Source organism: Panthera pardus, unplaced genomic scaffold (genome assembly GCF_024362965.1).
Source record: "Panthera pardus isolate Hobbes unplaced genomic scaffold, ASM2436296v1 HiC_scaffold_16, whole genome shotgun sequence".
NCBI lineage: Eukaryota > Metazoa > Chordata > Mammalia > Carnivora > Felidae > Panthera > Panthera pardus.
The window spans coordinates 28,018,904-28,035,377 of record NW_026526721.1 but is presented as its reverse complement, the minus strand read 5'-3'; the positions used below and the strand labels follow the sequence as shown (position 1 = coordinate 28,035,377).

General features: G+C 37.9%; 1 long non-coding RNA gene across 1 annotated transcript; it reads left to right on the top strand.

Annotated features, from left to right (window-relative positions):
* Positions 1–2,047: 2,047 nt before the first annotated feature.
* On the top strand, positions 2,048–11,442 carry LOC109277896 (uncharacterized). The gene is made up of 4 exons (XR_002085376.2): positions 2,048–2,349; positions 2,898–3,041; positions 10,453–10,812; positions 10,961–11,442. It is a non-coding gene; the product is annotated as an uncharacterized LOC109277896 (long non-coding RNA).
* Positions 11,443–16,474: the final 5,032 nt, after the last annotated feature.

Genomic DNA, 16,474 nt, shown 5'->3' with positions numbered 1-16,474 from the left:
CACAGATCTACCTTTTACTGTAACATTCAACATTGTTGACCGTTCTCTCTATGATGGACGTTCTAGGAGCTGTTCTGAATTTAGTGTGAGTGAATGAAGTAAATCGGGTAATGCTAGTCCCAGATAATTATTAGCTCTCTACGTTTCTGTCACCGTATTCTTTCATTCGGTGATTTTAATTACCGCCTCTCCCCTCCCTTGGTCTTAATCTCTTTCCAAATCTTCAACACTAACAACCAGCCCTCTTTCGAGCTTCAGCTCTATTTCTGCACTGGCCTTGTCTGGGTTCCCAACCGGCATTTTCAACTCAGCTATTCTGTAGTAACACCTTTCCCCAGACAAGCTGCTTCTTCTGACTTGCTTTTTGCTGCGCGTAGTCACCACCCACCCAGTCAGTCAGGCTCTCAACTTCAGAGTCATCTGTGATTTCTCTGTCTGCTTGACCCACACAATTTGTCTTCCATCAATATCTCTCGAATCTGATTTTCAGATTTTACACGCCTGTTACCAGATCAATCTTCTGAAAACAAAACTGTCACTCTCATACACTCTGTCACGCCCTTCAGGACCACAGGGTGACTTCTAAATTCCTGAATGTTACATTTAAACATCTGTAATCTGGTACCAGTTTGCCTCTTGTCAACCTTATTCTTAATGATACCTTATGCTGTCTTGATAGCCTCCTCCGAAGTTACCCCATTCCCAAACATACTCCATATAGTACTGCCTTCTCCCATCTACACTTTCTTCCTGTACAATCACTATCCTACAATTCTTCAAGAACTAGTTCAGATGTCCATGCAACTGTCACTGATTCCTCTTCCAAATAATCTACCTTCTGATATATAGCTTTTAAGTTCTCCTTTTCTTAAAGATTTTAACATTTACTATCAAGACCATCACTACTTATGAATGTATATTACTTTTAAGTTCTAAGAAGATACAGGAGATTGTGTCTCGTTGATGTTTGGATCTTCCTTAACACCTAGCACAAAGCTTTGTAGAGAGCAGATGGTTAATAATACTTATTGTGAAGACAGTATGAATGAAGTAGAATTAAAGTCTACCTTTTTCTGAATATTTTGAGACATTTAAAATTTTTGAATGTCAAGACTGCAATAAAATTCATTTTTGCTCATCATTTCCTGTAGTCACATTTCTCAAGAGGACAGAGAAAAATCTAATTTCTTTTTTTTTTTTTTTTGACCTGTAGAGTTAAGGACAACAGATGGCTTATAAATGAGGATTAAAATTTAAATGTGAAGAGTTAATAACATCAAGAGTGAATATCCCATTGGATTGCAAATAGAATGGGAAAAATCAAATAGTGTAATCATACCGTTCTCATTTGACTCTCCATTAATAACTTGCAGTAACAAAGTTCTCTTCAAGAATATTAACAGCATTGTCCAAGCAGGAATTTCTGTGATCAGATCTATGCAAGAAACCAAGGGAAAGAAATGAAACAGAAAAAGTAGTGTCTGGAAAACATGGATAATTTATTATCATATTATGGTGAGATAATTATCAAATTAAATATTAGTAAGTCAAAGACAAAAAGAAAAATGAGTTTTATTATCTCTCTGTATAAGTAGAAAGACTAGCCTGTGTGGCTCATGGCAGGGGATCCAAGAAGAATATGAAGTTATTGAAGAGGCTGATGGAAAACTATCTTTTTGGGAAGGAACAGTGACAAATTAGGCAACATAATCAAATCAATGTTGTGAAAAGTACTGTAGAAATACCCACCGCATAGGCGCACATTTTGTATATCTGAAAAAAGAAAAGAAGAAAATTGAATTTTGTCTAATCACTGCTTTTAACCTCTAAGGTTGAGTCTGTCGCTCCTAGGTCATTAGAAATTCATTTGTTTTCTGCCAGTGTTCTTGACATAAAATCATGGGATTCCTATTGGGTATTTTCCTTCCCCTGGCAGGAAACTTTTTATGATTGCTCCTAGTCAGAAATGAAAAGGTCCTGTTTGGAACTGTTAGAGATTGACATGTAGGTATGAGGTTGTGACACTGATCATGACTCCAATATGTGACTTCCCCGTGGTATGTGTTTGCAGTGTCTGCTTACATTTTCTCTTCTATACTTTTCACCTGTAGTCTGACCTGGGCTTTTCCCTAACAGAGGTGACCTCACAGGAGGCTGATCCATCTGCCTTCTGGTTTCCCAGATCATAATTATGCTGTAATTGAAATTGTGCTTCATGGTAACTTGAAGTCATCATGTTCCAGACTGCCTGTAACACCTCAGTGTAGATACAAGCACCATTATGCTGATCTCGGAAATCTGGCATCGTCCATTCATCCTACGTCTTCATTTCAGTGGACTCATGTTATTGTAAGTATTGCTTCAATGCTAATATGTAGGAGACTTCATATTAAGTCACCTGTGAGCAGTCTGTATTGTAACAAGCTCTTCTGGTGATTTTGAAACATGCTAAGTTTGAGAGTCACTGGTTTGGGTAATTAACAATAACTACTGGAACAGTCAATCCCCAAATCTCAATTGCTTAACACAACAAGGCTTATTTCTTGTTCACATCACAGTCCAATATGGGTCAGATAGGCTCCCTCTGTCTTGCAGCTGAGACATCTTGAACACCTGGCTTCCAAATTGCTGAGGAAGGGAAAGATATATGTAAGATTGCTTGGGAAGAGTTTATGGGCCAGGTTTGGGAGCGGCTTACATCACATCTGCCCACATCCTGTCGGCTAGAGTCTAGTCACATAATTGCAACATCCTACAAGGACGGCTGGGAAATGTAGAGGGGCACATGGTTATTTGTGAGAGTTAACAGTTGGCCACAAGCAAAATCAGAGAAACAGTATATTACTTCCACTAGGCAGATAGGTTGTTCTAATTTTTTTTTATTTTATTTTTTATAGTATCCGTGAACCCCCAGATACTGAACCATTGCCTTGAAAGCCATCTTCCTACTTACAGTTGACCCTTCAATAAGCATAAGGTCTCTTCATTTTCTTCTGAAACTTTATTATCTCTGACTCAGTCTGTGGCCAGACTAGAGCCAGGTAAGATATAGGCATAGACATAGAAATACATGGACAAATAGACATAGAAATAAAAGAGCTGGTTAAAACTGTCCTTAAATGAAAGATTATTATCTCCCAAACTAAAATCTTTCCACCCTTGATCTCATTTCCCCAGAGGTACCAACCTTGAGGCAGGTATAGTTCTTCCGATATTTAACTCTGTAACTCTCAGTGAGGGGTCAAAGATTTCACTCTCACAGAAGCTAGGCAGTTGGTGTAAACAAAGAAAGCAGGGCATAAGTAACATACCTGGAAGCCTGTAGAATGTTGCCAAAGGCATAGCACAGGCTCCATCTAAGGGAAGCCTGTTTGCTAGCTCTGGCCGATTGCTCCCACGGAGGAATGCAATTTCAGTGTTGCTAGATCTTTCTTACATTCTTTTTTTTTTTTAAAGATAAATTAGAAATCTGAATGTTTTGGTTAAGCTTCTCAAGTTTTACAAACATTATATGGGAAATAAACAACAACAGCAAAAATGGATTCTTGCAGAATTAGCTTATGGGCCATCAACTTGGAACTCCTCTGCTAAACTGCACATTCATACCTCTATTTTACACTAACTGCTTAAAATTATTTAACAATTATAAACCCTCAAATTTATACCTTAAAATATTTATTTTTCTATATGGAAGCTGATGAATTAGCTAACTTATACTCTCTTAACTTCCAGTGGACTTCCGCCCCCTTAAATTTTTGTCACGTGATTACTAAACTTCATGTTTTATTCATCAAAATTGATATTCATTACTCCGTAGGTCCCATTATTAAGATAGAAACATTAGTGCTTCTTTACACAATTTTTCCTACTTTTTCTCTATACTTACTTAGCTCTGTAAACTATGTCATTATTTTTCACTGACCAAATTCGTACTATTTAAATTCTGCATTACCGTTATAATTAATCAAATATTTAGCCATTTATCTATACTTTATACGCTAGAATTCAGACCCAATAAGTGTTTTCAATATTCTAATTGCAGCAATTATTAACCACCATGGAACATGGTAGAATGATATAATTTTATCTCACTAAACATGGGCCACTTTAATCGTGAAGGTCAAGTGGATCTCTTTCCTTCCACTCCATGAGGACCTCAAAGTTATTCCACATTGCACCTTTCTTCATGTTTAGTCCAAGGCTTCCTTATAGAGTTCTTTGATCTTCCGTGAGCTTCTAATTTTCTGTTACTTTCGTTTATTTAAAGAGGCAGCATAAACCTTTATTTCAGCCCCACAAAGATCCTGCCTTTTAGCTGCATTATATGTCAACATGAAAACATTGTGGTTAAAACCTTCCATATTCATTTGCCAAGTTTGACCATTGTTTCTTCTCACTTTCCACAGAGCCTGCTTTGAAGGAGTCTCTTTTCACTGTAGTTCTGTGTTGGGTGTACTATTTCTTGGATCTCATGGCTTCCCTTTTTTCAATTTCTTTTCTGTTGTTTTGAAAAGAAACCACAGCTGGTTTTTTTTTTTTATAAGAAAAGGTAAATGAAGATAACTCATTGTGTGTTCAAAAATGTCTTTATTTTATACCCTCACATTTTTAATTGTCCTCAGACTGAGAACGCTGAAGGATATAACTAGTTCCTGTTGGTATAGATATGAATACCTCATCCTATGCCCAGTTGGCACTCGGGCATTTCTTGAGCTCCTGCAAATTTGCTTCTTCTTCTCTGCCTCCTGCTTAATGTCTCCCACTTCTGTTCTCTTTGTTGGGAATTTCTCTTAGGATATTGAACCTCTTGATTAAGTCTCCATGTCTATTAATTTTTCTTTACATATATATGTATAATATATAATACAAATATATATAATATATAACACAAAGTATATCTTAAAAAGTTATATATTATAAATTAACATGCATTTTATATGCATTTAAATATATTACATGTATAAATTTCTATACAAAGCTACATATATATTAATCACATATGTACAAGGAAACTTAAACTGAGGTGGTCTAAGATCTCGGTAGCCTGTATAACACACTGAAACCTAAGTCAGGGTCAATGAACTTGAATCCGAGAAAATGAAACTTAAGAACATCTAATTGCAAACATCCAACTAGGCTTCCACAAATTGGGCAACTGATTAAGCGGTAGCCAATCAAATAATTCCCTTACTTTGCTTCCATCTGCAAAAGCCTTTCCCAGCTTGTCAGGGGAACACTCTTAACTTTGTTCGGTGCTGCCTAATTTGAATGGATGTCTGTGCAAAGAAAGTAGTGTAAATTTTAATGTGCCTCAGTTTACCGTTCAACATATATAACCTATATATTTAATCTTTGAGGCTTTGGCACTGGGTTTCAAATTAGAATTATTTTGACTTATATTATTTTTAAAAATTTGCCATTCGTACATCTAATTTCCAAGAATGCTCATTTTCTATTTGTGTATTTTTTCATAGTGATCTCTTCTTGATGTGCTAGGGTTTTTTTTGTTTGTTTGTTTGGTTTTGGTTTTTGGTTTTATTTTATTTATTTATTTTTTTGTGAGCAACATATTCTTGAATCTCTCTGAAAGACTAATTCCATTCCATGGATTATTTGTTTCTCAGGGGTCACTTGCTTCTGTTCAAGCCCCCTTTTTTTGACCCCCTGGTTTTCCTCAAATAAGTAGTATTCTTCGGTTTGTCCACTCGAAGTTGTGAGTAAAAGGTTCAATTAATGAATGTAATAACAGGGGAGGGTTTTCTCTGCCAGGAATTTTGTGTGTGTAAAAAACAGCAGGTGCACTTTACCATTTAGGGGTAGACCTCCTCCCCACTCCTGGAAAAAAATAATAATGAGAACGAGGCTTTGCTCTAGGGTATTAACTCCCACTGGGGTCCCGAATTCTGTCTTGTTAGGGAGTTAGTTCCTTTGGAAAGCATTTACCTGAAAACTGTCCCTAGATTGCCATATGGCTATATGATCTCAAAGGTATTCCTCAGTCTCCTCCTGCCCTGCTCCACAGAACAGAAGCCTTACTTCTTTTTCTTTTTTTTTTAATTTTTAAGTTTATTTACTTATTTTGAGAGAGAGACAGAGAGAGAGGGAACAAGTGGGGGAGGGGCAAAGAGAGAAGGGGAGAGAGAGAATCTTAAGCAGGCTCTGTACTGTCAGCACAGAGCCCCATGCGGGACTCAAACTCACGAACTATGAGATCACGACCTGAGCTGAAACCAAGAGTTGGACATTTAACCAACTGAGCTACCCAGGCACCTGAGCCTTATTTCTTAGGCTTCCTTGTCAATTGGATAGATTCTTCCAGCTGAAAGTACAGGTGGAAGACTGGAGGGTGGGAAGAAAAAGAGAAACCAGGGTATTTATCACTGTTTGTGTGTCCCAGGCAGCTGTAGTATCGCAGGCAGAATTTGCAGAAGTGGCAGTGCCTTCTTCATACCTCTCCTGCCAATCCGTCCTTTCTTCTATGGTCTCAGCTTCAACCGCGCAGGCTTGCGGCCATTTCAACTTCTGCTAGAAGGCGATAGCTTTGGGCTCTGTTAACACTCCCTTGTCCTTTGGCTCTTCTAGCCCTTGGGGATGGTAGAGGCTTACTGCAATTGCCAATCTCTGAGTTGCATCACCGTCTCAAGATCTTGGGCATTTCCAGTTCTTCCCATGATCAGGATAACCCATTCTCTGTAGCAGTTGATTTCTCTAGTTTAGGATAACTTTTAAAGGTTTTCTTTAATTGCCACACAATTCCAGGCAGAGAAAACCCACCCCTTTTATTATATTCATTTTAAGGTTTTTCTTGTTTGTTTGTTTGTGTTTGAGAGAGAGAGAGAGTGCAAAAGCAGGGGAGGGGCAGAGAGAGGGTGAGACAGTCCCAAGCAGGCTCCACACTGTCAGCCGGAGTCTGATGCAGGGTTTGAACCCGCAAACCGGGAGCTCATGACCTAAGCCAAAAATCAAGAGTTGAATGCTTAACTGACTGAGCCACCCAGGTGCCCCAAGGTTTTTATTTTTCTGGTTAGACACTGACTGGCATTATTCCACAGCCCTTTGCTTCCCTCTAATCTGTTGATTCTTTAGAGTTTTTCCAGAACTTCACCTAAGAAGGGTCCTCCCTGAAATACAGCATCCTTCAACAAGTGTATATTACCGTTGAGTGTGTGGCTTCCTTCACCCTGGGGGTACACTTCCCTGCGATCCCCATCTGCTTTCATTTCCTAATTAGGCCACCTCTTGCACTTTCTATAACCCCCCATTTATGATGTTACCAATTCATTCCTTTTTAAACACCTTACTGTCATTTCAATGGCGGGGGGGGGGGGGCGGGGGCGGAGATGACATCGTGCACTCAGTTTATTGCCTAGTCATAGGAGTTATTCGTCAGCAATTGTGGTGATTTGGAGACTGGAAACTTGGTAATTTGGGGAGCAATTTTATTTATACAAATTTACTTTTGTGAAAAACAACAAGTCGATAATACTCATTTCTGTATTTAAAGGCTAGGGGCTAATCATTTTGAACTAGGCAAAATTAGGGAGGGATTTAGGTGAGCATTTTCTGACTTACCCCTTCATCCATGTCCAATTACATCTTCAGAGCAGAGGCCCCTCCTATTCGATGTTTCTGTGTATTGGAAACTGCCTCTCTCGAGGTTACATGGTTTAATCGGTTATTCTGTGAACACACCAAAACTATTCAATTTGCTAATTTGGTCCTGCAGTGATTTGAGTATGTCCCTTTCATTTAGCCACTCTGTTATGACACAAACACGATTATAATGTAATAAGAAAAGACATTTCCTCCGCACATTTTCTTTAGTTGTAGTTACATTGAACTGAAAACATCCATCTACTTGGGAAAGTGGAGACAATTACCTAACAACCAGATAAGGTATGGATTCAATCATTCCTAATGATTTTATAGTGGCTAGAAAATAGTGGTCTAAATTTTTAGGATTGAATCTACTACAAATTGAGAAATTGATGCCTCAATGTTGTGTATTTTGAGTATTTGGCAAAATTGTAACATACAGACATTCTAACTGGTTTCCGTGCCAGAAGAAAGCTGGATAAGAACATGTATGGAATGGACAATTATTGGGGCATCTGCTCAGTTAACACTGACTCGTTTTCTCTGAGAAATTCACCCCTAGGTTATTCTTTCTTTGTGTGTGTTGCTTTGACTGCTAGCAACTGGCCCAGAGTGGACACCTGACCATGCTGAGCCAATCAGATTCTCTAAGAAACTGATTCTCAGAGGCATCTCATTAGTCTATAAACATGGCTAGAGACACACAACATGTAAAATATCCCTGGGTGAGCTATCCATCTTCCACTATGTAGAAAGAGAAACAGAGAAATGACAAAAAGCAATGATGGAAACCAGCAAAGAGAATTGTGGAGATAAGAGACCATGGAGAGAGAGAGAGAGAGAGAGAGAGAGAGAGAGAGAGTCACTGCCTAGCAGCTTTTATTTCTGAGTCCAATTCCTTTAGAGGGGTAGAATTTGTGAGACCCTCTTGAATTCTTATAATTAAATCTCCTTTTCGCTTAGGCTGGTTGAACTGGTCTTTCACTTGTCACCAAAAGAGCCTAAAATACAACAGAACACACAGAAGACTGGGTTGCCTGTTTACTGCCACTACGTGAATAAATGAAAAAGAAATGGAGGCTGATGGGTTTACATCTGTGTAAAGAGAACAAATTGAATGCACTTTTTTTGCTCTGGTTCTTAGTTGGCTTTCACTGATTTTGTTCTTTATTAACACATAAGAAATGCATCTTCAACAATTTGCATAAGTCCTAAGCAAGCCTCTAATTCCTGAAAGTTTAGCAGATTTACTTCATCTGGTTAAAGTGTTAGAAATTTGTGTTATATTTTATGTAATATAAATAAGTTTTGATAAAAAAGTGGACTTTTGATAAAACTCATTAAATAGTTTGAATGAGCTTTGTAGAATCAGCATAATGCCTGGTAAATAGCATAGGTGCTCATTAAACTATCAGCTCATGTTTCCTTTCGTTCTTCAATTAGAAAAGGTTTCATTGATTGATTGCTGCACTGCCTCAAGAAACAGATGAACACCAAAAACTATAGGTAGTCCTGGGACTATGGACGTCTTAACTTCAGGAAGGAATCCAGTTAGAACTGCAGAGGAAACAGACTGAGATAGATATTTTCAATACTTCCTGCTAAAGACTGCAAAAGAAATTTACAAGAGCACAGAGGAGGGACAGCTCCTTGGCTGTGAGGGCAATGGGGGCAAATTTGCCAGTTGTACCCTCAAAACAAGTCCTTTACATTCTATAGTCCCAGTTTATTATTTGTACAATGAGGCTAATAAGAATTTCTCTTTGTTTCTTGTCATGGTTAAAGGAGATAATAAAAAATTGGTGCCCCAGGAATATTAACACTACCTGGAGAAGTTGAGGAAAAGCCACCACTGACAGGACACTTGAACTGAGTCAAGTGTTGAGTGAGTCATGCGTAATTAGCAGTATACATTTTCCCAGAAGAACATTTTAGAAACAAGAAACAGTTTATATGAGAGCAGCTCCTCCCCAGTTTCCAGGTAAAGTGTCTTCAAGCAGTAGGGAAAAGTTTTGTGTGGCCCCCTACAGAAAGTGCTGGAAAAGAGTGGTTGGGGAGACAGGTTGGGGCTCATTGTGAAGGGTCATCTGCAGAGATGGGTTATTCCATAAGTATAGGAAGCCAACAGGGGTTTTAAGCATGAGTATGGTGATGTCGGGGAGGAAAACTTTTCCCTCTACCTAGCTTAGTTTCACTGGCTGAGGCCTTGTAAATTGGACTAACAAAAGACAAATTAACAAGAAAAAAGCAAACAGAAGTGTATTCATGTGTGCTTACACATGGAAGTACCCAGGGATGAGTAACTCAAAGGGGTGATTAGAGCTTGGGCTTATATGACATCTTACCAGAAGAACAATGCATTTTTGGAGAAATGACAAGACAAAGGACAAACAACTTTGGGCTTTTAGGGAAGCATATTGGGGGAAGGCAAATGTATTGGGGAACTAATGGAAGATAAAGGCTAGTTGGACACATTTGTTATGTGGGTTCATCTGGTGCCATCTCTGGGCTGATAAGGATCTAGAGTTGTCTCTAGTGATTAACTTCTGTCCTTCCTGGTGGAGAGGAGAGGAGAGACATATTTACAATTTATGTCCTGCTTTTAGATAAATAGGGGGAGGGCATAGAGCTTTTCTTGTATCTGCTTTTTCTCAATTGTCCTCAGCTCAAAACAATCTTTATACCAAAGTGGCATATTCTGAGGTGGCATAGTCTGCTACCCTTTAGCAATCAAATTCATTTTTAGGATGATGAACTGCAGGATTTGTGGAGAAAGCACTAGAAGGAGAATGGGGAGACATCCAGTTTAGAATTCTCAAGATAATAATGCACCTATACTCTGTGTGTGTTTCTTAGGAACCATTTATTCTCAAGACTCAAAAGGCTAACAATGATTGGTGTGGAAAAAGACTACCTTCGCAAAAGTGCTTATGGATTTAAAGATCATCTTAAATATACAGAAGCAGAAACACGTGAGCTGAAATACAAAGGAAGAGAAATATTAAGTGTTTTTGAAATTTGTACGAAAAATTAAACATGCAGATGGATAAAGTGACTCAGTGAATGCAGCTGTTTAAGATGGTGGAGAGGAGTGATTGATTGCTGCTTGCTTGAGCCCAGGGCTGAAAGCTATTTAGCCAAGCTGAGCAACGTGAATCGTCTTATTACACGACTACAACAATGTGTGCCCTCAAATTTTTCTTCCTACACTTTATGGTAAGTTTTAGCCATGAGCTTAACTTGGGTAATAGTTATAAAGCCACGAAGCCTGTGGTCCAGTCTCAGAATGTACCGTCGTTAAAGAAAAACTCAGAAACTAAAAAGTCATTTCAAAATAATCAAATATCTTTATTTCTTTTTCTAGAACACCACAAAGAGAACACAAGTCTACGGCATGACTTTTTAAATCCAGTTCTACTCTAGTTTCACACACTGTGGTTTCCCCCGTGTTTCTCATTTCCGAAGCTTCCTGAGAGCTTTCCCCAGACCCAGTCTGGGCCCTGTTTTTGTTTGTTTGTTTGTTTGTTTTATTTCTACCACTTTGCTTCTGAATGTGCATGACAGAAGTTCAGAAGAAACAATCTGGAAAAAGAGGCTTTTCCTCAGATGGCAGAAGGCATTGGGAGACACTCAGAAAGAAATGGCAAATCCTCTCCAGCAAGCAGGAATGAGACAATGGCGGGGAACATTCATATGAGTGATTTATCGATATTAGTAAATTGGACCAGAGTCAACCAAGTATGAGAAATAGGTTATACCAGACAAGAGGATCAAAGTGAGGTATGGGATAAATTGACATATACTGTATAAGTTTAATCTTTGGTCTGATAAACTTTACCTCACTCCATTTTTTTTTTTTTTTAATTTATTTAGAGAGAGGGAGAGAGCACAGCTGAGGGAGATGGGCACAGGGAGACAGATAGAGAGAGAGAGAGAGAGAGAGAGAGAATCTCAAGCAAGCTCCACACTCAGTACAGTGCCCAACTCGGGGCTCGATGTCACAACTATGAGATCATGAACTGAGCTGAAATCAAGAGTCTGATATTTAATCAACTGAGCCACCCAGGTGCCCCTCACTCCATTTTTCATATTAGCTTGATGAGAATGAAGCATCTGAGGTATTTATTACATTTTCACTGACTTATTTGGATAAGGTGTGATTTTATTTTCCTCAAGTCTTTAGATGGGGAAATGAGGAAAGACAATTTGTAACAATACAAAATAGTTAATATTTATTGAGTGCTTATTAAGGGCCAGCCATTTGGTACACAATATCTTATTTAATCCTCACAGAGACCTCTGACAATGTGCTGTTATCGCTACTTTACAGATAAAGGAAACTGGCTGTACACTGTTTAAATAATTTGCTCATGATGGTGGAGTCAGAATTTGAACCCAGGCATTTTTAGTCAAGAGTTTATAATTTAACAGTTGTGTTGAGAATGTGTCGTAAACGTTTCTTCCACATTAAGTCCTTGAAAGGGACGGAAGGAAGAGAAAAAGATCATAAAACACATTAAAGTTATTGTCGTTGTCTCACTTCATGATACCTCCTCTGAGTTGTTAGCTTTTATAAAAATGAGACTAAAATTCTTATGAATATGAAAATTGGCTAATCTTAGAAAGACCTTTACTAATGGCTAATAGAATGAACTAGCATTAATAACATCTTTGGGAGGAAATAACTTTAAAGACTGATTTTAAATGAACAAGCATTTCTTGAATACCAGTTTTGCCCTGTATTTTGGAATTCAACAAGAAGTGTAAAACCTTGATCTTGTAATCTGGGATCACATATACAAAATACGTAGCACATTCCATTGTTTATAACAGGTCAATTAGTACTGATTCTCTTCCTTGTTCTCCTTTATGAATTAAGATCTAGTTGGGGAAGCATGACCAACATATGTGACATATACATAAACTAGTGAAATATGATTAATACAGGTGGTACAAACTATATTTTAAGTGGAAGTGAGCAGTTAGGTAAGACTTCCTAAGAGAAATGGGCACTGAATTGGGATTTTACCTCTGGGGAAGATTTACTTAGTTGAAAAGTTAAGAACTTACTTTAAGAAGATGAAACAATTTAAATGTATGTAAGATTAAATATGAGTTTAGGAGAACATTGAATGTATTTGATTGGCTGAGTTAGACTTCTTTCTTTAAGAAAAATCCCACAAATTTCTAGCAAATGATATCATTTTAAATCCTTTCACTCACTAATTTGGGTTAAACACCATAATCATGATAAATGCTTTGGTGGCACATTATCTCAAGTGAATTAAACATTATGAGTGGAGACATCTGACCCCAAAAGAGATTTTGAAACAAAACAAAGGTACTTATCAAACGTTTGGTTCTACTCCCAAGAAACCTCAGAATCTGACTAAAGGGAAGTATTTTAAACATGTTTCTTAGGATAACAGCCTGGATTTTAGGAGTCTTCCAGGTCATTTGGAGAAGGGACTGTCAAGATAAGAACATTATCTTAATATCTGATCAGGTATAATCCGTCCTTACAAATACAAACTTTTCCCCTTGTCCTGAAATATTAAATTGATCATCACATGCAACTTTCACTACTCAATATATTACCCTGGAAGTCACATACACATCGGAATGTACACTTTGTGACAGTGATTAATGAAACACCAGTGCATTATGAGGCACCAACTGTCTGTCACCACACATTTTTGTTAGTTTACAGTCTTGGCGTTTCTTCTGTATTTTTAAGAGAACGATTTTGTCAAACGAAAGCCTAAATCTTGGGAGTGACTTTTTAGTTTAGAAGAGAAAATTGGATCTTGCTAAAGCTGAGATGTATAGTCATTAGTCGTGCTGCAGTATATCTTGAAAAGACAACAGAATTACATCTCAACATTTATGCTGCTGTCCTGTATTATGCAAACTTGCAATATTCTGCATGATGCCTAGCACATTCCAGAGGAGAGAAGAGCCAAAGATGATAACATTTTAATGACATTAGGTCATATGAATTTATTTTTTACACAATGCACATTGGATAAAATATATAATCTTATTAGAGCTAATTGAAATCACATGCCAAAAAGGGAACTATAGTTCATTGTCTTTAACTTGTCCAAGCGCCATTTAATACCAAAATTTTTCACAATTAACTTGATTACTTATATATTATATTTGGTGCCTAGTGGGTATCAAATGGAACGATATATATTAAAATGTTCTGTGAATTAAAAAGCACAGAACAAAATACAAGGTTTTCATAATAACCGCTTTCTTGGACTCGTGTGTCTTAAGTGAAAAATGTGGTATACATGTGGTATTTTTTTCTTGTAAATTTTCGTTTGGCTATTTTAATGAGTTATTCCAAATTATTGTCTTTATCCAATCTATTGGTGCTACAGCTTTCACAATAAAATATGAAGTGAAATAAAAAAGACTTAAAATTAAGATACTTTATTGATACTTTATTTTTTTTCCCTTCAAAATAACTTGGAAAGAAAGGTAAACACAACTAAAAACTCAGGCATAAACTGCTTAAAATGTACTTTATACATATTTAAAGGTAATACCGTAAGGTCGTTAATGCCTCATTTTGATCTCTGTAAATATATGGCACACAACGCTAGGAAATTGTCGGCACCCCGAGTCTTAATGTCATCAGCTTCTAACAAATATAATCATTTCGAAGCACAACACAGAGAAAATGGCACGAGTGGTCATGACTGTGTGCAACAAGCAATAAAATTGACACCTTGGTCTTTAGATAAGACCAGCACACATTTATTGCTCTGAAATAAGTCAAATTCTTATGAACCCAGCTTAAACTTAAAGGCATGTTTCCCAACACATTTAGGTTTGCCAGATTCCATGGCCCATATTTCTTTAACCTTGGCAAATCAGCCTATTGATCTTTCTCTTGCTACACTCTCACGCATGGGTTTCTTCCAGTTCCACACTCTGGTTGAAGTCTTGTTGGCAGAGCATTCTGACCTTTGGGACACAGCCCTGGACATCCCGACCCTAGTGACCTGACCTCTTGGTAAAGGAACTTCTGACCTTTGGATCCCAGTCTTTCAGGATAGCTAGGAGGCAGTTCTCATTTGAAATCTGAAACCTGCCAATTTTGCAACCACCCGGTGAAGGTCACTGGGTTCTAAGTGGGCAGTATTTTTGCTTGATTAATAACACCAGCTGTGCCATTTTCTAACAGGAAGAACTGCTATACTGGTCTGAATGTAATTTCTGACTATTGGAAATTCTCCATTTATAGGAACTTCTGTCCTTAAATTCAAGTACTTAGTTAAAGGGGTAAGCAAACCCAGCGGGCAGTCCTCTTTGATGTGCAGGAGCTCAGATATGCAAAAGTCTTGATCAGCAAATGCTTGAAAAGTGCTTACTCTCCTCCCCTTGGGATTGGCCATTAACTCACTTGGAGGCATTCTCAAATAAAACTGTTTTTCTGGTTGCTTCAACTTCAGTCAATAAGTGGCTTTTCGTCAGCAAGTGTGAAAAACCCTCCACCCAAAATCGCCAACGTGAACTCATTTAGCATTTGTTAGGGACAACCCTTTGGCATCCACATGGGGTTCCCGGATACTATGGTCTTTTATTTGTTCTCTCTGCCTTCAAATTTCTTCCTGATTCAATAGAACCTATACATAACTGTGTTTGAAATCGTCAAAACTCACTTCATTTCATGACTCAAGAGCTTTCACTGGGGACCATGTTCCACCTTGGTCATTTTCTCACCATTATTTCTCAGCATTATTATTATTTCTCAACATACTCTCCTTCAATATGTTTCAATGTTACTTATCTACTCCTGGTATCATTATTTTTACCTCCAGTAATTTTTCCCCTTCATTCCATGACCTCCATTTGCATGACACCATTAAACTTTAAAATCCCCTTCCTCCAGAAACTCTGACTTGGTTTATTTACATGTGACCCATCCTCTTCCTATTCATTACATCCTCAATACAAATATATGAAATTTTACTTTATTCATAGGTATGTGAAATTTAACTATATTAGATTTAAGCTATTTAAAAATAATGACAATATTAACTTCCATTTTCCAAGTCTCACCGCATTCCTTCACATGTCACTTTTTGCCATAGTAACAGCTTTCTGATACAGATATTATTTCTTTTATAGAGGAGAAAACTGAAGTTTCAGGCAATTCCATAAGGTCACCTAAGTAATAAGTATAGGGTTGAATGTGAACTCAGATTTATCTAAAAGCAGAACATAAGCATTTAATTACTCTGTTGTGCTTCTGGCTACTTTAATACCTAACCCTCATTAAACACCTAGTAGGGGCCAGACTAAATGCTGGAGACAGTAAGAATGGAGTTCCAGCCTGCCCCCATGGGCAAAGAGATAAATGGTGAAATGTGTTGCATTACCTAGGTAAATAAGGAAGACTCACCAAAGAAGGTGACAGATCTGAATCTGAAATGAGAAGAAGGAGCTTGTCAGGCCAATGAGGGAGTGGGTGGCTCTCCAAGTGAAAGAGGTACAGATACAAAGTGTAGAAGCAGGAAGTGTCTTCATGCCCTTGAGAACACAGGAACTTGGGTCAGGATTAGTCACAGAGGAGGCTTCAGAGGCACAGAGGTTTATATCCCAAAGGGATTGTGTAAAGTCTGAGGAGGTTGGACTTTATCCTCTGACATCTGGTTGCCTTTGTAACTGTACTTTCTGCATGATTCTCTCTCCTGATTAAATTGTAAAGGCTGTGAGGACAGGGTCATTATCATTTCAATTGTTTGTATTCCCACCAGGATGATCCTTCAAGCAGAAAGGGATCCATCTGGCCATTGGAGACCTTGGATTCCTTGATGTTTTTGCTTAGTGTAAACCTGGTACCATCAAGAAGTACTATGTA